Source organism: Capra hircus, chromosome 11 (genome assembly GCF_001704415.2).
Source record: "Capra hircus breed San Clemente chromosome 11, ASM170441v1, whole genome shotgun sequence".
Classification (NCBI taxonomy): Eukaryota; Metazoa; Chordata; class Mammalia; order Artiodactyla; family Bovidae; genus Capra; species Capra hircus.
The window spans coordinates 74,497,845-74,521,784 of record NC_030818.1 but is presented as its reverse complement, the minus strand read 5'-3'; the positions used below and the strand labels follow the sequence as shown (position 1 = coordinate 74,521,784).

Below are 23,940 nucleotides of genomic sequence, written 5' to 3'. Positions count from 1 at the left end.
GAAACTGGTAAGAAAGCAGAGGAGGTTTCAAACTACTTCCCTGAAACCCTACAGGCATCAGAGCTATGGATCTTAGACAAAACTATCCTTTGTAATATGGACCTTCTGCAATCTTTTTTCTTCTTGTAAGTACACTTTTAGAGATAAAGGTTTACTTCCCATTGAATTCTAAAGGCTTTTTATTGGAATGAAGAGAAAGCCTTGGGTTTCTCAACTACACTTTGAATCATGTTGATTAGTATGGATTTGACTGAAGGTCTGACATTCGAAAGCAAGATCATCAAGTTCCTGAAGCCACATCATATAATCTTTCTCCAGTGCCTCCTCCACTTCACATGCTACACACATAAAAGGGGACTCTCTAAACTTGCTGATTAGTTGGGGAAAATGTTCTTTCCACATCTGATTTGCAAGGATATCAAGGTCAGTTCCATGCAAGAATGATTAGAGCAAAATACCGACTTCTTTATAGTTCCTGCAGTAAGATGAAACTTATAGGGTGTATATATATATTCTCCACACTTGTTCCCCATCTACTCATTTATTCTTTCTTTCATCCATATATTTATTCATTCAAATATGAACAATGAGCTACAATAAAAGGATATGAAGAATGCTATGAGAATCAAGAAGATAGAACACTACTTGGGAGGTAAATCAAAGTGCCGTACATATCACAAGGAAAGCAATTTTTATATATAAGAATTATCTAGGGGACTCCTTGGCAGTCCAGTGGTTAGAATTCCAGGCTTTCACTGCTGAGATCCTGGATTCAATCCCTGGTCAGGTAACTTCAAGCCACATAGTGCAGCCAAAACACACACATGCACACACGCACACACCCACCCACACACACACAGACACACACACATGCACACACACACGCACACGCACACACACACACACACACAATTATCTAACATGAGGTCATTGTTAAAGTAAGCGGGTTTAATGGTGCCCTCATAGTAAAATCGGAGAAGGCAATGGCCCCCCACTCCAGTCCTCTTGCCCGGAAAATCCCACGGATGGAGGAGCCTGGTGGGCTGCAGTCCACGGGGTCGCTAAGAGTCGGACACGACTGAGCGACTTCCCTTCATAGTAAAATACATTGTACCAGTCTGTTGCTAGGCACTATTACAAAGAAAGGAGACGTATCTGAATCTAAGAGAAGGACTTGCTAAAAGAAGGAAAGAACACAGCCAGTAAAAGAGCAGAGCCTTTCCTACCCAGAGAATATAATCTGAGAGTGATGTGACTTCAAAGAACTCATTCTTGAAACTCAATAGTTTCAAATTGCGCACCTCACAGTTCTAGAAATTTCAAGGAGATACAGCAGAGCTGTTGAGGATACCAATTTTAATGAAAGTAGCTCTGTTTTTTGTGTTTTACATATTGAGGTTTCTCTATTTTATCTCATGATTTTTTTTTAAAGAATTAAACACATACCGAATCCTCTTTATTTAGAAATAATTACAAAGAGGTCAAAGACATGAAGTAACTTGCCAAGATCTCAATTAAGGAACAAAGTATGTCATGTTATTGATTTTGAACTTCACTACACAAGTCACAGAGAGTTGATATTTAAAACATAGCATATAGGACTTCCCTCGTGGTCCAGGGGTTAAGACTCTCTGATCCCACTGCAAGGGGCACAGGTTTGATCCCTGGTCAAGGAAATGAGTTCCTGCATGCTGCAGCCTCTCAAATAAACAAACGAAACACAGTATATATCTGACATAGAGACCCAGATTTGGTAGCTCCCAGGGATTGGGAAATTATTGCCATGTCAATGAAAGACATTATCCAGGGTAAGCATATATAAGATACAAGAGAAGAACCTGGTCTTTTAAGGGCAGAGAGAAAGAATTCTGACAAATAATACAGAAACTGAACTGCATTTGAATATCTTGAGGCAAGGACATTGCCCCTAGTATAGTCCAGACAGTGAAAATCTGAACTTGTGCAGAGGTAGAAGAGACAGGATTTTCTGATCAGCTAATGTGGATGATGGAAGAAAAGCATCACAGATGAGTTTCTACCTTGAGCAACTGCAGAGTGATAATATTCACCAACAGAAGCTCTGAGAAAACAGGGATCTGGATAATAGATTCGTGAGGTAAGCAACAAAATGTTCCATTTTGAGCATATCTAATCTGACACACCTACGAAGACATTTAGGTGGAAACATATAAGGAACAGTTAAGAATTCTGTTTAAGGCAGAAACCCAGTTTTGGTAGTCCTTAAGGCTTGGGAGTAGCTGTCAACATGTCAGCGAATGACATTACCCATAGAAAGTATGTACAGGAAACAGGAGAAAAACAATCAGAACAGAGGCTGGGAAAAAGGAAAGAAATTGAGATACAGAGATGAGTTTCAAGAGGATGATGGTCATACTGCCAAATGTCACAGAAGTAAAAACTAAGCCATTCGTTTTGGCAATTTCTTGTGAAGACAGTTCCAGGACGGTGAGCTGACTGTTACAGGCAAGCTGAAGCAATAATTTGGAGGTGAAGTGTAGGTAACTCAACAAGTATGTGTTGTTACAAGAAGGGAGGAAAAGGGTAGGAGAAGAGATAAGCTTTAGGAAAGAGGAGAGGTTATAAGTCTTTACTTTTTAGATGGGAGAACAAAACCTCTGTAAGAGGAAGAAGGAGAGATTTAATTTTGAAAAGGGAAAAGGAAAGGTTACCTAACAAGTCTGGGTCCAGAGAAAGTGGAAGTTGACAGCTCTAGAGTATAAAGTTAGAATCTGGGACAGAATAAAAAACAGGAAAAGCGGTAAGGATGAATGTACCTAAGTTGGAAGCCGAGGAAAAAGAAGTTGAGAAAAGGAGAAAGTACAGCTTTTCTTTGTAACTTTTTATCTTTCCTTCAGGCCCAGACAATAGTCCAAAGAGTCAGACTGAAAACAGGCTGTTATATCCCAGCCCCCCAGGAGCCCAAACACAAATTTCTCTCCTCTACAGGCCAAAAGAAGAGAGGGTCACATGCAAATCAGTTCCCAAGAATCAACCAGGCACATGCATTTCAGATTGTGTTTAAATTAGTTTATGCCTTATACATAAAAACATGTGTCAAATGAGTGAATATGGGGAAAAAACTTTCTGAGCAGAGGTAACAGTACATGCAAAAGCAGAGAGAAGAGCATGGTCTGGGAAAATAGGCAGCAGCTTATTCACATGATATAATGAAGAGCTAACAGCAATGCAAGGAACTGTAACAATAGCTCTAAGAGCAAGTACTGCACCAATTCTTAGCTAATATGCACTACAAAAATGATCCCTGAAAACATAGTCTTAATACCTAGCTAATACAAGTATAAATCGGCACCCCCTTTCTGGAAAGGAATTTGGAAATGCATTTATATCCTGCCTTATCACAAAAGCCCCCACAAAAATACAAGACACATTTAAGTAAAAAATAGTTTACTAGGGACTTCCCTGGCAATCTAGTGGTTACAACTTTGCCTTCCAACACAGGGGGTGTGGGTTCAATACCTGGCTGGGGAGCTAAGATCCCACATGCATTGTAGCCAAAAACAAAACATCAAACAGAAATTATACTGTAACAAATTCAATAAAGACTTTAAAAAATTATTTTTAAAAAATCAACTACTAAATGAAGGCATATAGAAAATAAGTGGTCACAGTACTTCAAACTTCTGTATATGTTTGACATTTTTCATAATAAAAAAAAGTGGAAAAGAAAACTAGCTTTTGACTTTCAAGCATCTGACTTGACCACTGGCTCTCCTCATTCACTGTTGTCCCCTACAATCACCAGGGTAATTCCTTGACTGCTCACTATCTACTCTCCAGCATTATTCCCATAAGAATTCCTGGCGATGTCAATGTTTTTACAGATCATCCTACCCAGAGACTGGCTTCTAAGTAAGTCTTTGACGTGCTGGCATGCTGCAGCCATGGGGTCGCAAATAGTTGGACACGACTTAGACACTGAACGACTTAGAGACTGAACATAGCAACTGAACAACAAGAAGTCTTTGACCTCCTGTGTTCCAAAAATTTTATCCTCCATCTCATCTAAGGCAGCAACTTCCAGGTCACACCCAAGGCCTTGTTATTATCGGTAACTGCCCTCTTCTGTAATCCATTTCAAGTCTCCCATGCCCCTTTCACCAGCACCATCTCAACAACTGAATCTCTCCAGTTCCCTAACGCCAACAATTCTTTAACCCTACTTGGACCTACAAACTATTGATCTTATCACCTTTTAACTGTTCCTCAATCTTCCTTATATCCTTACACCCTTCCTCATGTCCTAATATCCCTCCTTACCCAAATTAAATATCACAGCTCACCATTATAAGCAGTTTGCTGTAAACATCCTCAGCTTCCCTCTCTCCCTACAAACTACACATCTGGCAAAATACCAGTCTTTTGTAAATCCAACTCTCTTGTTATTCCATGGCTATATAAATGCTGCCTGGTCTCACTTAAATTCCTGACCACTAACTCAAGTGTACCCTACGTCCTGCCTGACAAGTCCACATTCCCCTACTTCATTTGCTCCCCTACTCTCTTAGAAGACTACTTCACACTCTGCCCTTTCAGTCTCCCAGACTTACATGTTACAAACACTTTTTATCCAATTTGTTGTTATACCAACTTTGTTCTTTTTATCAATCTTTTCCTTTATGACCATTGAGTATGCTCTCATGCTAAGAAAGGTCTGTCTCATATCAGAAACTGCCCGAATTTTCTTCTAGTACCTGTACATTTAAAAAATTTTATATATTTCATTTATTCAGAATTTTTTATTTTGGAATGGAATGATAGATATGAGTCTAAATTATTTTCTCCACTTTTCCACCACTCATGATGTCTATCACTTTTTCTGAGACCGTTTATGAAATAATTTAGCTTTTACTAATTGGTGTAAAATGCATCTCTCTTCTTATACATTAAGTTTACTCATAGCCTGCATTTATTCCTGTTCAGTGGGTCTTCCTGTGTACTCCTGTCTTAGGGCTCTAACTACCACAGTGTTAGAATATGCAAATCCCTCTCTACTCACTGTCCTATTTTTTTCATAATTTTTGAGACTATTCTCAGATGTGTATTTTTTGCATCCTTCAGTAGAGTCCTACTCTTGTTTCATTTACTTCTAGGTACTTAATGGTTACAGTAAAAGTGATATACTAACTTTACATATTTTGGTATACAAGAAACATATTCATCTTGGCAAATTTACGTTGCAATGTACACATCTGGTTCATTTGCCTGCTTGGTCCATGGTTGTCTGTCTTATGACAAAAACACCAAATTCCAACAGAGGAACATTATAATATACCTAACCAGTACCCTTCAAGACAGAGTCATCAGAAACAAGTAAAGTTTGAGTGGCAGTCAAAACTAAGAATAGCAACAATCAAGAGGAGCCCACGGAGCCATGACAATTGAATGTACTAAAGTATGGGATCCTGGCTCAGAAAAGGGTCATTAGGTGAAAACGAAGGAGAAGTAAGCAAGCATGGACTTTAGTTAATAACAATGTGCCAACACCGGTTAATCAATTACAATAAATGTACTGTCCTAACATGTTACTAATAATAGGTAGAAGGGTGTATGGGAAACTCTGTACTATCTGCTCGATTTTCCTGTAAATGTTAAATTATCAAAAAACAGTGTATCAAATTTTTAAAGAAGGCAAATATCAAAAAAGTAGAAGGTTTAAGGTAAAGTTTGTGCCTTTAAATTTGACAACATTCACCCAAAACAAAATGCCCACTTGGCCCATTTATAAGAATTTACGTTAAGAAAATTATCCAAAGGAGGAAAACAGAATGCAAAGATGTGTATCATAATGTCATCAATAGCAGAAAAAATACAAATAAGGTAATTTATCTAACGAAGAAAGGAACAAGAAAATAAGGTTACATTCACTTAGAATAAAATGCATCTATTCACAAATGATAACTTCAAGGTTATAGTAGATAGGCAGTGTTTATGATATTATGGAAATTTTTTTAAAATATAAAATTCTGAAATAGTATGCAAATATTCAAAATTGTGAATTTATGTACATAAACAGAGGTTCAAACTCTAACACTCACCTGTTTTTCTTGGAGGTTAGTGGATGGGGCTGAAAATTCCAACCTTCTAATTCTCTAAGTCTTTCTGGTTATCTAGCCTTACGCTGCAGAGACGGCAGTAGCACCCCACTCCAGTACTCTTGCCTGGAAAATCCCACGGGTGGAGGAGCCTGGTAGGCTGCAGTCCATGGGGTCGCGAACAGTCGGATACAACTGAGCAACTTCACTTTCACGCACTGGAGAAGGAAATGGCAACCCACTCCAGTGTTCCTGCCTGGAGAATCCCAGGGACGGGGGAGCCTGGTGGGCTGCTGTCTATGGGGTCGCACAGAGTCAGACACAACTGAAGCGACTTAGCAGCAGCAGCCTTACGCTGAGGCTATCCACGAGTACCACTCTTAGTCACCTCATTAACATAAGCTCAGCTATGATGGAAAGCAACTTTCCTATCACTCAGGGAATTTCAAAGGTTTTAGGACCTCTGTGCCAGGAACCAGGGACACAGACCAAATATATTTGTATTATACTATAACCATCCTTTAACCCAATAGCCAATATCATCCAGAACCTCACCCTGTCAATTTTTTTCCCCTTGACAATTTCTTAGTCTATTATAAACAATATTAAGTAACAAGTCTGTTTTATCAAAAACACTTAACTGAAATTGCCAGTCTCATGTCTCAAATCCAACCATGCTGCATATGATGGTAAAACAGCTACAGAGAAGAAGTATACTTCTCCAGCCACACTGTCCTGCAGAGGCCTTGAGAACCCGATATCCAAGCTGATGCCACAGCACCCGAGCAAGGCCTGCATGGGAAGAGCTTTCACCGGCTACTGGTACTTCCCAATCTCAACCAAAACACAGAACAAGAGTAAAGGAAAAAGAAACTAGAAGTCAATGGGTAGAAAAGCATGCATTTTCTTATTCTATCAAACCATTTTTTAAAAATACCAATTCATTTCAAGTAAAGCATGCAATCAGGGCAGCAAAAAATAACACCTTGAATAAAGAGCAATCCAATCATACAAGAAAGTAAATATAAAATAATAAATAAATATTACTTAAATAATAAAATATAAAATAGTAACAATAAATGTGCAGTGAGGACTTTCAAGGCAAACTCCAAGTTCTGATAGAGACAAAAAATTATCAGGAAGAATAAAAGAGAGCTATTCTAACATGGAATGAGTCACCCTTTTAAAAGACATGTATCCAGAAAATATCTATCACTGAGAAGCGACACTTAACCAAAGCAAGGTCCTCACTTCCCCCAAATATCCCAAATCTCAAATTTACAAATTCCCTTCATCCATCTGAATTCTTTGAGGGCCATGGACGACTTCTTTTAAAAAGAAATTTGGCAAACCCAGTTTCTCTCTCTGGAAAAAACACAAAGGCACAAAATGTGGTGAACAATTTCACAGCTTTCAGACTTCCAAAGCCAATTTGGGGAGAGCATGTACTCCATAGTTAAAACCCTTAATTATAACATACATTAATTTCCACTTTAAAAATGTATTAGAGTGGAATATTAGAGTGGGAAAGAAAACTTCCAATTATGTAATCCATTCATTCTCAAACTATTCTAACTACTGCCTACCTATGTGTAACAAAAAAGAGATTCAACCTACCTACATGCTCCTATTTTTCAGTAGAAAAATAACTCTATGATAAAGAAGTTATAGCAATGATATAGTTATACAAATGGTCAACAAAATTAAAACAACATAATTCTGTGACTGCAATCAATTTAAGAATAGCAGAAATGGAACCAAGTCAAACTCAAGACAACCCAATGATACACTGAAACAGCATCCACTGTTGTAGGAGTGCATAGTAGGAATTTTTCAATTCAATCTGATGCTGCCAAAGTTTTGTAGAGTTAACAGATTTCTTAGAAAAAAACTGAATTAGGACACTCAGTAAGCTCTAGAAATTGGTTAGTTTTAATACATAAACACTAAATTTCAATAATCCTGAATGACTCAGATTTTAAGTAGCCCACAGAATTGAGGAAATGATTTCCATTTTAGTTCCATTCATTAGAAAAAGGCTTCTGACCTATGTCTTGAAAGACATTGGGAAGCAGGAACAGAATCCAACAGTTTTCAACCGCTGTGATTGTGCTCACCAATAATATAAAATCTGTTGTTTACTCGCTAAGTTGTTTCAGACTCTTTTGTGACCCATGGACTATCAGGCTCCACTGCCCATGGAATTTCCCAGGCAAGAAATACCGGAGTGAGTTGTCATTTCCTTCTCCAGGGAATCTGATCTCCTAAACAGGATCCCTCATACCTTGCTGGTGGAAAAGTAAAACGATTTAGCTGCTTCGGAACACAATTTAGCAGTTCCTCAAAATGTTAAGCAAAGGTTACCATAAAACCCAGCAATCCCACCTTCAGATATGAACCCAAGAGAAATGAAAATATAAACCTATGTTCATATAAAAACTTGTACACAAATGCTCACAACAGCACTGTTCATAATAGCTCAAAAGTGGAAACAACCTAAATGACCATCAACTGATGAATGGATAAACAAAATGTGGTATACCCATACAATGGAATTTTTGACCATAAAAAGAAATGAATTACTGATATACAGTACAATATGGGTGCACTTTAAAAACAAACATTACAGTAAGTAAAAGAAATCAGTAACAAAAAGATCACATATTCAATGTCTCATTTATATGAAATGTCCAGAAGAGGCAAATTCATAGAGGCAAATTCACGGGTTAGTGGTTACCTGATGCTGGGAGGGATTGGGGACAGGAGGAGAAGGAGACAACAGAGGATGAGATGGCTAGATGGCATTACCGACTCGATGTACATGAGTTTGGGTGACCTACGTGAGTTGCTGATGGACAGGGAGGCCTGGCGTGCTGCGATTCATGGGGTCGCAAAGAGTTGGACACGACTGAGCAACTGAACTGAACTGAGAGCTGGGAAACGGAGAAGGCAATGGCAACCCACTCCAGTGCTCTTGCCTGGAAAATCCCATGGATGGAGGAGCCTGGTAGGCTGCAGTCCATGGGGTCGCGAAGAGTTGGACACGACTGAGCGACTTCACTTTCACTTTTCACTTTCCTGCATTGGAGAAGGAAATGGCACCCACTCCAGCGTTCTTGCCTAGAGAATCCCAAGGATTGGGGAGCCTGGTGGGCTGCCATCTATGGGGTCGCACAGAGTCAGACATGACTGAAGCAACTTAGCAGCAGCAACAGCAGCAGAGCTGGGAAATTGAGAGGATGCAAATGGGTATAGAGGTTTCTTTGGGATGAAGAAAATAACCTAAAATTAGTGATGATGCTTGTGCAATTCTGTGATTGTAATAAAAATAACAGAACTGTAAACTTTAGAAGGGTGAATTTTATAGTATATGAATATCTTGATAAAACTGATATTTTCAAAAAATATCTAGTTTTCTCCACATGGCATATGAGGTATTTTAGGGTTTATCCTCTGCCTACATTTCCACTGTTAGAATACCTTCCCCCTCCACCTCTGTGCCATCTTATTCCTATTACCCCTCTCTCTGAATCTGTGACACTTCTCAGTGATACTTCCACTTAAAAACCTTTTGCCACATCCTTATTTTATCTTGTATGTATCTCCAATAAACTACATACCACCAAATACTGTAACCTTTGTTTTCATGCCTGCCCATCTCTATCAGACTGGGAGTTCCTGTGAATGTCTCATCTTCAGAAACATAGTGCTCAGCCACAGGGTAGGTACTAAAATATCCTTTAATATGGAAGCTTTGACACGGAGAGATTAGCATCCTTTCAACTGCACTGAGGAGAAGCAAGCTGACAATCTGGAAGTTGAACTCTGAAAGCAGATCAACCAATTCGAGTTCTGATCCCAGTGTAGTTGCTGTTATTCAGGAGACTGGTACAGGACACAGCTTCAGTTTTCCTAACTTATAAACGTGGCTGATGGCACCTAAACACCAGGCTCTTTTAAGGCTCAGGTACCATGTCTGTAAAACATCTGGCACACAGATGGTGCTCATAAATGATGGCTATCACTACTATTACTTCATCTTCATTTTCAACCATTAAGAATTGGCTTAATTTCACTGAATTGGTATGACAAACCGCAGTTATGCCAATTACTAGTAAAAAGGATATGTTTTTCTTACAAATACTGCTTACATTTGAGTAAAAGGTGATTATTATTTCTACCAAGAGGCTTAGGGCCCCAAATACACAAAGCATGTTGAGACTCAAAAGCTTCAAAAAGAGAACTGCTCTACACATATTTAGTTCTCAGTCTAGTTCTGCAGTTTAACATCTTCAGTTTAAGATGTCTGAATATAAGCTGTAAACTTGGACTTCTATAAATGTTAAGTTTAGCCCACAAACAGTCAACCAATAAACAGGGCAAAGAAAGAACAGAAATGGTAAACTAATAACTGAAGTAGCTAGTGCTCCGATTGTATTGGAGATCTAAATTAAACCAATTTTAGAAGAATTAGTCAAGTCTGAACAAGACAATTCACCCACATAAAAGGGGAAAAAACACCTAAGAATAGCTTGTGACTCAGCCTGCACTGCTGTAAGGGGTGGGCTGGTGGGAGCTGGCTAGTTGATCTATCCTCTTCCATCTCATATTAGGACTAAATATTAAAGCAAAACTATTTACTTGACTTGATTAAGAAGTATAGAAGGAGGGGACTTTCCTGGTGGTCCAGTGGTTGAAGATCTACCTTCCAGTACAGGAGACATGAGTTCAATCCCTGGTCGGGGAGGCGAGACCCCACATGCTATGGGGCAACCAAGCCTGTAGGCCACAGCTAAGACCCCACACAGTCAAAAAAATAAGTAAATGTTCTAAAAAAATAGTATAGAGGGAAAAAATTCAGGTAGATGCTTTACCTTCAAGTAAAATATCACCTCCCTAAAACAAAGATAACTAAGTCCTGAAGCTATTATTTATGCAAAAGAAATAGTAAAGATTTATCCATACAAATATTTTTAGACTTCTGCTGAAAACAGATACACAATTGGAGAAAAAGCAAAACAAATATAATAGTCATTTTTAATGTATATAGAACTACTTAGATAATGAAAACACTGAGACTTTAAATAGACAATTTCCAAAGAGGAAATAAAACTGGCTAATAGATGTTAACATTACTAATCAATTGAGAAAATGCAAATTTTTATTTTGTTTCTCCTTATAGACTTACTTTGAAAAAAAACAACAGACCCTAGGGCTAGCAAAGGTGAGAAGAGGAGGGTTACAGACATACTCATGGGGGTACAAACTGTCAGAGCTCTTCAGAAGGTAGTATGGAAATATACAGCAAGAATCCTAATAAAGTTTTTATCCTGTAAGTCAATGATTTCGTTTCTGGAAATTTGTCATAAGGAAACAATAATAAATGTGGGAAGTGCTTTACTTACAGTGACATTTACTGCAGCTATTATTAGTTACTACAGAAAAATTGGAAATGATATGAGTATCCAATAAGGGGAGAACACACTGAGCCAAGTATTATGCTGCCATTTCAATCACATTCATAGTGATATGTGAATTATATATCTAGATAGATCTGATCTAGATATAGATAGATCTATCTAGATAGATAGATTTATCTAGATATATATAGGTAGGTAGATTGATCTATCTAAATATACAGATATATCTATATCTAGACAGATACCTCAATAACCTTTTAAAAAAATTTCAGGAAGATTATGTAATAATCTGGAAACTGGTTATGCTTTTATAATTTATCAGTTCAGTCGCTTAGTCATGTCTGACTCTTTGCAACATGGACTGCAGCACGCCAGGCTTCCCTATCACCAACTCCCAGAGCTTGCTTAAACTCATGTTCATTGAGTCAGCGATGCCATCCAACCATCTCATCCTCCGTCGTTCCATTCTCCTCCAGCCTTCGACCTTTCCCAGCATCAGGATCTTTTCCAATGAGTCAATTCTTTGCATGAGGTGGCCAAAGTATTGGAGTTTCAGCTTCAGCATCAGTCATTCCAATGAATATTCAGGACTGATTTCCTTTAGGATGGACTGGTTGGATCTCCTTGCAGTCCAAGGGACTCTCAAAGTCTTCTCCAACACCACAGTTCAAAAGCATCAATTCTTTGTTACTCAGCTTTCTTCACAGTCCAACTCTCACATCCATACATGACTACTGGAAAAACCATAGCCTTGACGAGATGGACCTTTGCTGGCAATGTCTCTGCTTTTTATTATGCTGTCTAGGTTTGTTATAGCTTTTCTTCCAAGGAGCAAGTGTCTTTTAATTTCATGGCTGCAGTCACCATCTGCAGTGATTTTGGAGACCAAGAAAAAAAAAAAGCCTCTGTTTCCATTGTTTCCCCATCTATTTGTCATGAAGTGATGGGACTGGACACCATGATCTTTGTTTTTTGAATGCTGAGTTTTAAACCAGTTTTTTCACTCTCCTCTTTCACTTTCATCAAGAGGCTCTTCAGTTCCTCTTCACTTTGTGACATAAGGGTAGTGTCATCTGTATATCTGAGGTTATTGATATTTCTCCCAGCAATTTTGATTCCAGTTTGTACTTCAAGCCCAGCATCACACATGATGTACTCTGCATATAACATTTGCCAACATCCGTTGGAATTTATAATTTACAACATACCATAAATGTGTATTTATCATCATTTAAAAGAGCAGCTAACAATCACTGAATACTTACCAAACACCAAGCCTGATACTCAGGTCTTTACTTGCCACTGTCACTGCAGTGTCATCAATACCATCATCATCAGGGCCATCCTAGAAGTCTGAGGCCCAGGGCCACTCACCCACTGTGAGGTTAGGCTAAGATAAAAGTCATATTTTAAAGGAGGTCTCAGTGTAAACATTTTCATAGGCCCCTTGAGAATGTTAAAAAAAAAATATGAAGTTGAATTTTAATTATTTCAGAAAAGAAAGGTACAGTACCCTGACCCACCTCCTCTCTCCAAGCATAGCCCAGAGGAGCACCCCTCGATGATCTAACCAAAGGACAGCCTTGATTATTACTGTTACATTTATTGAAAAGTCATTATGAGATGGTCACACTGAACACATATTATTTCTTCATCCTCATAAAAACTCGAGGGATAGATATTTTATGAAACTGCCACTTTTTAAAGAAAAGACAACTGAGGCTTAGTGAGACAGTTGCACTCACAAAGCTAATAAAAGGCTAAGCTGTAACTAAAACCCCAGTCAGACAGCACAAGCCATGTTCCTAACTACAGTGCTATATTGTAAACCATGTACAAAAATACGTATGTAAAAACAAAGAGCAAAAACAGGGTAGTGGGAGACAACAAAATGTGGCTGTAATTGGTTGCTGGAATAACTTTTCTCTTACTTTTCTTTTTCTCTATTTTACAAAGTTTCTTCAATCAGCATGAATTATTTTCATAATGAAAAAAGTTTTAGTTACATGATGAGATATAAAGAGGAGGATTTGAAAAAATATCAAATTAAATGACAAATAAATTATATTGTCAATCTGTAAAGTGCTCACTTGTTCAAGACCAGCAGTCAGTATACCTCAAGACTAGAGCCAGAGAAGAATGTCTCTTAGTCTTGTATCAAAGCTAGAAGAACAGAAACGTACTGCAGGCCAGAGAGAAAAGACACTGGGCTCTCGTGCCATGTGCTGACAACCAGGAAAGGGTGTGCAGGAACCCAAGTCTTCACAGACAGGCTGCAGGGTTTCCTCTCCCCCCAAGCCCAAGGCTTCCACTTTCAGCAAAGGCTGCCAGCAGGCCTTCCCCACCAAGTCACAAAACTTCCCTGGGCATTTCAAGATCTTATCAAGATTATACCAGGACCTGCCAACTTCCCCCGCTCCTGTCACATTGAAAAAATGAGGAAGTCAGAAAAGAAACTGAGCTCTGTTTTATAACAGAAGAGATCCAGAAGAAAGACTGAAATATTCTCAACACTAGACCAGGTATGTTGGGTGAAGGAGGGATTTATTACATCAGGCTTTCCCAGAGGCAAAGCTGATAAACCTCAAAATCACTGTAAATCACTTGTTGTTCCCAGAACGGGAAATTCCCATGTGTGTTTGCACTCAGTCTCTAGGTCCCCCTCTTTCTGCCTCCTTCCCCGCTGGCCTTTAAAGTTGAGCTCCAGTGTTAACTTCCTTAGTGTAAGTTTCTCTATTTTACATACTGGGAAAGTTGATTTCTTTCTTATATCACCAACATTATCATGAGCACCTTTAATTCAAATCAACCAATATTTACAGAGTATTCAGATGGACAGCATCTGTATAAAATGTATAACAGCAGGGAATACACAAGAGGAATAAGACCACGTAAGTGCAACAGGTATAAAAAAAAAGGCAGAAGATGGGCACCTAACTTTGCCTTAGGGAACTAGAAAGTTGTTAGATGAGTTATCCCAGAGAAAACAACCTCTAAACTAAGTAATGAAAAACTGAACAAAAGGTATCACCCATTAGGCTAGGAAAAGAGATTCTAAGGAATTGAGAACAGAAATGGGCAAGGACACAGAAGAAAGAACTGTTTGAGAATTTAAAACATACTGTCAGAGTACTTTGTAAATGGAGCTAATAACTGCACCTACCTCATAGAGATATTATAAAAGTTAAATGAGTTCATTAATATAATCAATTAGTATAGCAGGAGATGCAAGAGACACAGATTCAATCTCTGGGTTGGCAAGATCCTCTGGAATAAGAAATGGCAATCCGCTCCAGTATTCTTGCCATGGAAATTCCATGGACAGAGGAGTCTGGTGGTCTGCAGTCCATGGGGTCACAAAGAGTTGGACACAACTGAGTGACTAAGCATGCGCGTGTGCGCGCGCACACACACACACACGGTGATTACTATATAAACCCTAGCTATTTATCATTATGATTGATAAGAATTCGTTTACAAAACTAAGATACAAACTTGGGAAAAAAATTTATATCTATAAGCAAAGAGTTACTATTCTTAATATTTAAAGAAATCTTAGAAATAACCAAGAGATGAACATGCCAATGAAGTGAGAAAAGGACAGAGACAAATATTTCTCAAAGAAAAAAACTTTTAAGTATTACCTTAATATTAGGGCTTCCCTGATAGCTCAGTTGGTAAATAGTCTGCCTGCAACACAGGAGACCCCGGTTCGATTCCTGGGTCAGAAGATCCACTGGAGAAGGGATAGACTACCCACTCCAGTTTTCTTGGGCTTCCCTTGTGGCTCAGCTGGTAAAGAATCCGCCTGCAATGCGGGAGACCTGGGTTCAATCCCTGGGTTGGGAGGATCCCCAGGAGAAGGGAAAGGCTACCAACTTCAGTATTCTGGCCTGGAGAATTCCATGGACTGTATAGCCACGAGGCTGCAAAGAGTTGGACACGACTGGCTGACTTTCACTTCACTACTAATATTCAGAGAAAGAAAAATTAAAACAAGGGTCTTTATCAAATTATTAGATTTTAAAAGAAGTGTTCCTAAGGATGTGGGGAATCTGGTTTCCTCTGGTTAAGAGAACACTTTGGTACTGACAAGTTTTTCTGGAAGACAACTTGGCAATACATTTACACGGGCCTTAGAAAGCATCCACACCTTTTGACCCAATATTACTGCAACTACTAGAAGTTTATTCTAAGGAAATAATCATAGATATAAAGACAGATATGGTTACAAGGATGTTAGCTGTGGCACAACTTAAAATTACAACAAAAACAACTATAAACTACATTAATGTTGAGAAACTACATGAGATAGTGATATGAGCACAGGCTATGGAGTCAGAATAAGTTCATAATCTATGGCTGCCACTTACTGGCTGCGGGATATTGGGAAAAGTACTAAACTTGTCCTTGCTCAATTTTCTCAGCTATAGAATAAATAATGATAGAACAGCTCTTAAAGAGAGACTAAAGACTAAATGAGCAAAAGTATGTAAAGCGTCTCAAAAGTAACCAGGATACAGTAATATCAATAGACATTAGACATTATTAACATCCAGTAGAAGCAAGACAATATTATTTAGCCAATAAAAATTTTATTGTAGATAAATATAAAGTAGAACCATGGTTTTGATAAATGCTACTAAACTAAAAAGCAGATAACAAAAGCAGAATATATAATTCCATTTTTCCCAAAGAAAAATTTCTAGATGAGATCTACCAAAATATTAACACTCAACATTTCTCCGGATAATATGATTATTAAGGACTACAATTTTCTTCCTTCAATTTCCCTGCAGCTTTCCAGTTTTACACAAGGAACCTTATGTTACTCATCATAACAAAAATAGCATAAACAAAAAGTCTATAGAATTTAAAAACAAACACAACATAGCACTTTTAGAAAAAATCAAATTAAGGTATCTATTCTATGCTATTTGATAAATAGTTTATCTGCTCTAGGTTCATGTTGTACCTGAGGTTTTTTGTTTTCTGGCTTAAGTTACTAGAAAATAGAAATAGAAAATAGAAATATTAAGAGATCTACTGGGTCCAAACATTTCTGTTAAACACAATGATCTGAAATACTATTAACTCATAAAATGTGTACAATAATCCTCCCAATTTTGAATTCTTTAATAATTTTGAATGAGGCAAAGTCTTACTTCTCTCCATTTACCCCCACCCAACTGCCCACACATTCCCTAGCCCCATTTCCTATCTTACTTTTCTCCATAGCACTCAGCAAATTCTAACTCCTAGACATTTTTGTCTCTACTCCCCATTCCTGAATACAAGTAGCCCAGGGCAGGGGTTTTGTGTGTTTTGTTTACTGTTTATACTCTCAGTGGTTGGATCAGTTCCTGGCATAAAGACACTCATTATTTGCTAGAAGAACGAAATGAATTCAGTATCAAGAATTATGAGTGACTTCTATTAGGTTTTACTTTTTAAAGAAGAAAGAGGCTGAGAATAAAAGTTAAAGCAGACGGCAGAAACAGAGGGAAGAGGAGTTTTTTTCCCCCATTGAAACCCCTAGAAAGATAAAGTTGGGGTAAAGTCAACCTAACGAGGAAAGCAATAGTAAACATGGATATAAGAGGGAGCTGTAGCGTGTACTTTTTCAAGATGGGATGACCACCAGGTTATAAAGACTATAAAACCCAGGACCCGGAAAGGAGTGGTCAGAAAGCTCTGAGTTATCTATATCTATCTCAAACCTAAATGGCATGGCTCTTTGCATCTCAATAATCCAAGTAACTCAGCTTTCAGACAACAGTGGAACCCTAGATCCTGGATGTAGGAACTAGGATGCTGGAAGGAGGAAAAAACTTCAGTCAGATTCATGGAAGGAAGAGACTTCTCTGGCAGTCCAGTGGTTAGGACTCAACACTTCCATCATGAGTTCAATCCCTGGTCAGGGAACTAAGATCCCACATGCTGCACAGCCAAAAAAAAAAAACCATATACACACACATACACACACACACATATGGAATGAAGACCAGACACCAGAAGAAAGGAGAAGTGGGGAGGGAAAGTCTTCTAATACAGGTTGTCTAAGCATTTCACTGGAGCTTTAGCAGAGGTATAGCCTAAAACGCTTCTAGTGAGGAGAGGAGAATAAAGAGAAATTAAATCTCAAGTCTTCCTTACCATTCAGGTTTTCAGGGCTTACCATAAAGTTAGAGAATGAATGCTATGCAAGCATTCCTAGTCTGCTTCATTCTCAGCAAACTTCATTAATCTCTAAGCTCTCACTTATATTCACCAAAAAGTATTTCATACTCATTAAAAGGGCTTCCCATGTGACACTAGTGGTAAAGAACCCGCCTGCCAATGCAGAAGACGTAAAGGACACAGGTTCAACCCCTCGGTCAGGAAGAGCCCCTGGAGGAGGGCATGGCAACCCACTCCAGTATTCTTGCCTGGAGAATTCCATGGGCAGAGGAGCCTGGTGGGCTATAGTCCATACATAGCATTGCAAAGGCACAGTCCATAGGGTCACAAAGGGTCAGACACGACTGAGGCAACTTAGCACACACTCACTAAAAGTAAAGTCCTCAAATGTTGTATAAATTGTGAAATTTATTAATTTGACCTACTTAATTCTCATATATAAGCAATCACTCTTAAGTGTGAAGGAGGAGTGGCAAAGTGGTGAAGAAAGTGTCCAAATACCTATTTTTAAGCAAAAATGAAATGATACAGCAAGTTATCAGTGTCCTCCAAACTGTCCAAGCAAACCCTACTGGGTCCTTATCTATGTAGGCTCTGCAGTTTGACACTGTTCTTGGTCATTCTTTCCCATTATCAACCTCATAGTAGCCAAATACTCCTCACACTGAAAAGCAGAAGTTATTTAAGCATGTGGATTCAAAGACTTCAAAGTAATAAACCAAAACAGTAGCTTCTTTTCCAGATATAGAACATTTGCTTCTTTTAGGCTATGCCTCCCACCCTCCCCCAAATTAAGGGGACTAAAAATGCAAATTCTTTGTTGGGAGAAAGGATTGTGGCTAAATTCTCCTCTATTTTCCAGCCTTCTTTTATGGATTGTTTTGATGGTGAGATTAAACATTAAGAACAAATTAAAAAAAAAATAGAAAGAAGACTAAGTTCAGTTTTGAAATTTCTCTTTGAAATAAGTTGGAATAATAATATGTAACATTTATTAAGCACTTATACCAAGCAGAAATCACTGTGGCAAGGACTTTATATTACATACAACAGCACTATGAGATAAGTACTGTTATTTTCCCCATTTTACATATGAGGAAAGAGAAGCTTAGAGAATTAAAGTAAGTTGCTCAAAACAGATATAAGCAGGAGGCTTAACCTAAAGGCCTGTACCTTCATCCAGATCAAAATAAATAAAATTTGTATTGAAATACATATACTTTTTCTAAAATTAATAAGCACTAGTGAAAAAAATGATCTAGAAAACATAAAACAGTTGCTTAAATAAAACAAGTAGAAGTCTGCCATCTGGTATTAGATCTCTAAATGTCTACCATAACCACTGCTGAATAACTTCACAAACAAATCATTCAGTGTCCTGATATAACTGTGAAACTAATTTTTAAATTAATCTCTCAGAATATTTGAAAATGAAATATGGTGCTCTCTTAGAGTTGTAAAAATACATTATTTCTTGATGTATTCGCTCAGATGTGTTCTTTTTCTGCTCAGTTTCCTTCCCCCCTCCCCCACTTCCTCTCTGCCTGTAGATCATTTAAGACCAGTTCAGTTCCTCCTTCTCAAGAATACCTATATGCACACTACTCAACAGGACTCTAATTTAGTCGTTGTGTTCTGTAGGTAGAGAATGGTAAAAAGTAAAAAATAAACTCAAGTAAAAAATACAGCGTTTCTGATGCAGCTTCATCTATAGGACTATTCTTTTACAGAACTAATCCTAAACATTATTTTTATACTTCACACTTGGAATCCAGCCTTTAACAATTGGCACACAAAAATGTCTGCCTATTTTTAGCCTTCCTTCATAAATATTAATAGTTATTCCATACATTTTTCCATAAATAAGGTACTGAAAATACCAGAATATAAAAAAAGAAAAACAGGCACACGCACTGTTGTATGGTAATAAGATACCACCATATTTTGAGTAAGGTAATTAGCTTATTCTGAATCATTTCTGGAACTTGTTAATGCTTTACAAGTAAATATAGTACATAAAAATGCTACTTATTGATGGAATAATACATATCAAAACTTTCATTCATTTACTCAACAAATACTGAATGCCCAAATAACCTTTTGTTTAAATTTCTGGACCAAGATGAATGTACCAGTTGAGGAACAGGCGCTGAAGTTAGAAGAATCTTGGTTTGAAACCTGGCTTACTAGCTCAGTGACCTAGAGTAACTCAGTTAACCTAAAGAAGCTCTGTTAACCTCTAGGTTAACATTTCACTTATCTATTTGATGGGTGGGAAAGAACTACTCATTGGATCTCTGTGAGCCTAAATGATTATATAACACAACACAGAGCCTGGGAGGCAGTAAGTGTTCAATAAATGACAAAAATGGTAAATATATTTTAATACTGAGGAAAGCAGCTGAAGTAGATACCCAATAAATGGTCGTTTTGTCTTACTAGATAGAAATTTCTGAAACTCTGTATTAAAGATAAAAACCTTAAGGTTATGTAAGAAAATTCACACTTTAAAAAAGAGATACGGTAAGTCTATAGAGTGAAAAAAATAAAGGAAGAAAGAGATGGGCAAAGAAGGTCTTGAAAGCTGCTGAGTTTGGGTGATGGATGTACAGAAGTTCCTTTTACTATTCAGATTTCGTGAAAATACAAAATTTTTAAAAACTATAATTCTATTCCCAGCAATTGTGTAACACATTTTCTCATATTCTAGTGAGATCTGGATTTTAGCCATGAGATACGCTGAACCAACAACAGTACCTCCCTCCTCAATAATTCAGTACAGGTCAAGTTTTCTCAAACAATTCTACCTTTTGTTATAAAGGTAAGCAAAAAAACAGTTACATGCATTAAAGTATTTTTAAAAATGCAAGCTTTCGCGAGGCTCATTGCTACTACATTGAACCAGCAGCCATGTACATTTTTCCCATGGCCTCCAAAAAACACAAAATTCTATTTGTCCTTAAATGAAGCTTTTAGAAATAACTTTCACCTTACCTACTTTTGAACTAATAAGGAATATATGTCAAGCATATCTCAATAAAGCTGGAGGAAATAAATTACAAGGGAATCGTAGGAACAGCCAAAGAAACCTAGCACATCAAAACTGCTACTATCTTTTAAATTCTGAGAGACGTCATTATTAATTTATGTAAGGGGTTTGCGTGATGTTTCTAGATTGTATTTAGGTTTTACCACTGATTAACAACATAGCAAAGCAACACAGGCAGAGAGGCAATTACTTTTCTTAAGAGGCTTAAGAAGCTTAACCTGGAGTCTATGCTACCCAAATTAAGCTGACTAGGACAACACAAAATTTCAAGGCACACTCGCCTATTTCTGGGTAAGCAAGTAAACCCTAGCAAAAACAAACTAGTGCATTTAGCAAAGCAAACATTTTTGTGTTAAGTTTAATTCCTATCACAAAGTATTATATCAAAAATATTTCTAATTAATACAAGTCTCAAGTGAAGCATACTTGCCATCAGCAATCACTCGACTATAACGCACAGGATTAATAAATCCAAATACATCATCTTTTTACAAAATGCACAGCCATCTGCATTTCAGCCTCGGTTTACCCATTCACTATACACATGCAGGCGTCTTCAAAAAGAATTATAAAAGCAATCAACTTTTACTCTGGTCCAAGAGATTACAGCTCTCCGTGCTTCCTGTATACCCTGGAAGTCAATAACGCTGAACTCAAATTGTAACATTTCCCAACTTTGGTTTAATGAGAGCGGCGGACTCAGAGCATCCGCCCACTGGCCTCTCGTGACTCGGGCTACTTTGACGCACTGGGATGCGGCTCACCTGACATTCCGCACCAACCATTGCCAAGGAGGAAAACCAACTCTGTGAAAATAAAATGGGGCCCCGAGGAAGCGGGCGGGTGCACCTCAGGGCTGGTTCGCTTCTGCCCGCACCCCGAAAGCGATGGGGCCCGCCGCCGCGTCCGCACCTGCCAGAAGAGGCCGCGGCCGGGGTCCAGGGTTTGGCCGCTGGGAAGAGGCAGCCCGGCCCCGGCTCCTGGCTGTCCGCCCTGGCCGCGCCGCGGGGGCAGGAACCCGGGGCCGGAGGTTTCCGCCCGGCGCCGCCAAGACTGCCAGGGGCCTAGTTCGGGGGCCTCCGGGGCTCCCGAGGGCCCTTCCGCGTCGTGCGGGGCGCGCAGCCGCCTCCCAGCCCGACCCGCGAGCCTCCCCGCGGCGGACGCGGTGGCGCCCGCACCTGCCCCGCGCCCTGCCGCAGCCCGGGCAGCCGCTTCACCCACCTGGCGCGCCCGCCGCGCCTCCCGCACGTCACAGCGCGACCCTGCGCCCCTCGGCACCAACGGCGCGGGCGCGGGCGGATGCCGGGAGACCTGCTCGGCAGCCGCCGCCGCCGCGCCTGCTTCGTCGTCAGGCCGCCGACAGCGAACCTGTTGCGCAGCCTGTCACGGCCGCTCGGGCTCCGCGGCGCCGCCTCAGCCCTACAACATGGCGGCCACGGCCTCCGCAGGAAGCCGGGGGGCGGGGAGGGAGGCGACGGGCCGGGCAGTTGACGGCCCGCCCGCCCGCTGGCGGGCACCGACTCGTACTCCCTTGGGAACCCGAAATTGGCCCGGGCGCGGCTCATCACCCCCGAAGTCCCGAGGCCGCGGACCCCGCGGGCCTGGTCCACATGCTCGTCTCTTCCCTCGGGGAGGCCCTGAAGCCCTGGACCCGGCAGCCCTTCCTGGAGGGGTGCCGACCCACCTGGCTCCTCCTCCCCGAGGTGACATGTTGGGGTTGGGTGATGCGTTTCCTGCCACCGCAGACCCCAAGGTTTCGGAAGAGGGCCAAGGGGTGTCCAGCACGTCCCTGATGCAGGCGCCCCACCCCACCCCAAGTCCCTGTGGGGTTCTCTCTGGAGCCTTCTCACCTGGGAGCTCAATTCCCCTGGAATGGGGATGGGGCGGGCATAGGTTATTCCCACCTTTGCTCATGGGTGTGTTACGGGCCTTTCCTTCAAATACCCAAGAAGGACTCACTTTCGTCGTACCTAACAGTCGTCCCGGAGAAGGCAATGGCACCCCACTCCAGTACTCTTGCCTGGAAAATCCTGTGGACGGAGGAGCCTGGTGGGCTGCAGTCCATGGGGTCGCTAAGAGTCGGATACGACCGAGCGACTTCACTTTCACTTTTCACTTTCATGCATTGAAGAAGGAAATGGCAACCCACTCCAGTGTTCTTGCCTGGAGAATCCCAGGGATGAGGGGAGCCTGGTGGGCTGCCGTCTATGGGGTTGCACAGAGTCGGACAGGACTGAAGTGACTTAGCAGCAGCAGCAGCAACAGTCGTCCATTCAGCGTCCCTCACTATAACAAATAAAAAAGGAAAAGAAAGGAGCCTTCCAGCCCCCATCCACACGCAGGGCATCTACCTCTAATACTCTGGCCAAGCAGTAAGAAGATAGTCATCTCTCCGTGAATTCCACTACCTGCGGCCCTCCACCCCCTTGCTGAACTTTCTTCCCCACCTGAGAGCCGCCTGACAGGTGAAGCTCAAATTCAGCATCTGTTTTTTCTCCCCTTTCAGCTCCTACTCTCTTCACAAAAGACTAAATAACTCAAGTCACCACCATTTATGGGGGGGCTTGCCCTTGACACAGCACTCCTTCAAGAGAAAGGCTTTTTGTTATTTGAGGTTAGAGGTGGCGTTTGTGGTTCCTATGAGCATAACAAAGTCGGGGTTCAAGACCCAAGATTTTTGTTGGCTTTACACATGGAGTGTAGGATGGACCCATGTACAAAATTCATACACCATGACTTGTTGGAAAAGGAGAAATCTGTGCAGAGCAAAAGATCCCATGTCTTCCTTTCATTCTTACACGTTGGGGCATGTGAATGTAGCCAGCGGACTTAAGAGGCGTGACTCCGGAGACCAGGCCTATCTGAACTAGACAGGCAACTCCTGTGAGGAACTTAGCAAACATCAGTAATGATAAACAGGCTTTTCCCGCTCTCACATTCGATGTTTTTCCTAACTCTTTGATTTGGACCTGACTTAGACTTGATAGACAGGTCCTGAGTCAGTGACACAGAAAAACCTGACTTCCTTGCGTTAGCCTAGGAAGTCATTTATCTACTAGAGACCAGTCAGTCTATCCTGTATCTGCTGGGGACCAATGAGTCTGCAAACAAACCACCCAAGCTACAGACAGCACTCTTGAGCACATGGTCTTATTCCCATGACAGACATCACCAGTTATTTATGATCCCTTTTCGGAGTCTGTGCTTCAGTCCAAGC

General features: G+C 40.2%; 1 protein-coding gene across 4 annotated transcripts in view; it reads right to left on the bottom strand.

The window, feature by feature from the left end:
• Positions 1 to 22,145, bottom strand: part of ITSN2 (intersectin 2) — a 122,901-nt gene extending 100,756 nt beyond the window's left edge. For 2 of the 4 annotated variants that reach the window (XM_018055566.1, XM_018055569.1), the window contains exon 1: positions 21,945 to 22,145. The gene's annotated coding sequence lies outside the window, so the exon portion shown is untranslated. Of the gene's footprint in view, positions 1 to 21,487; positions 21,881 to 21,944 lie in introns of those variants that run through there. The other 2 variants (XM_018055568.1, XM_018055567.1) reach the window with 2 other exon arrangements.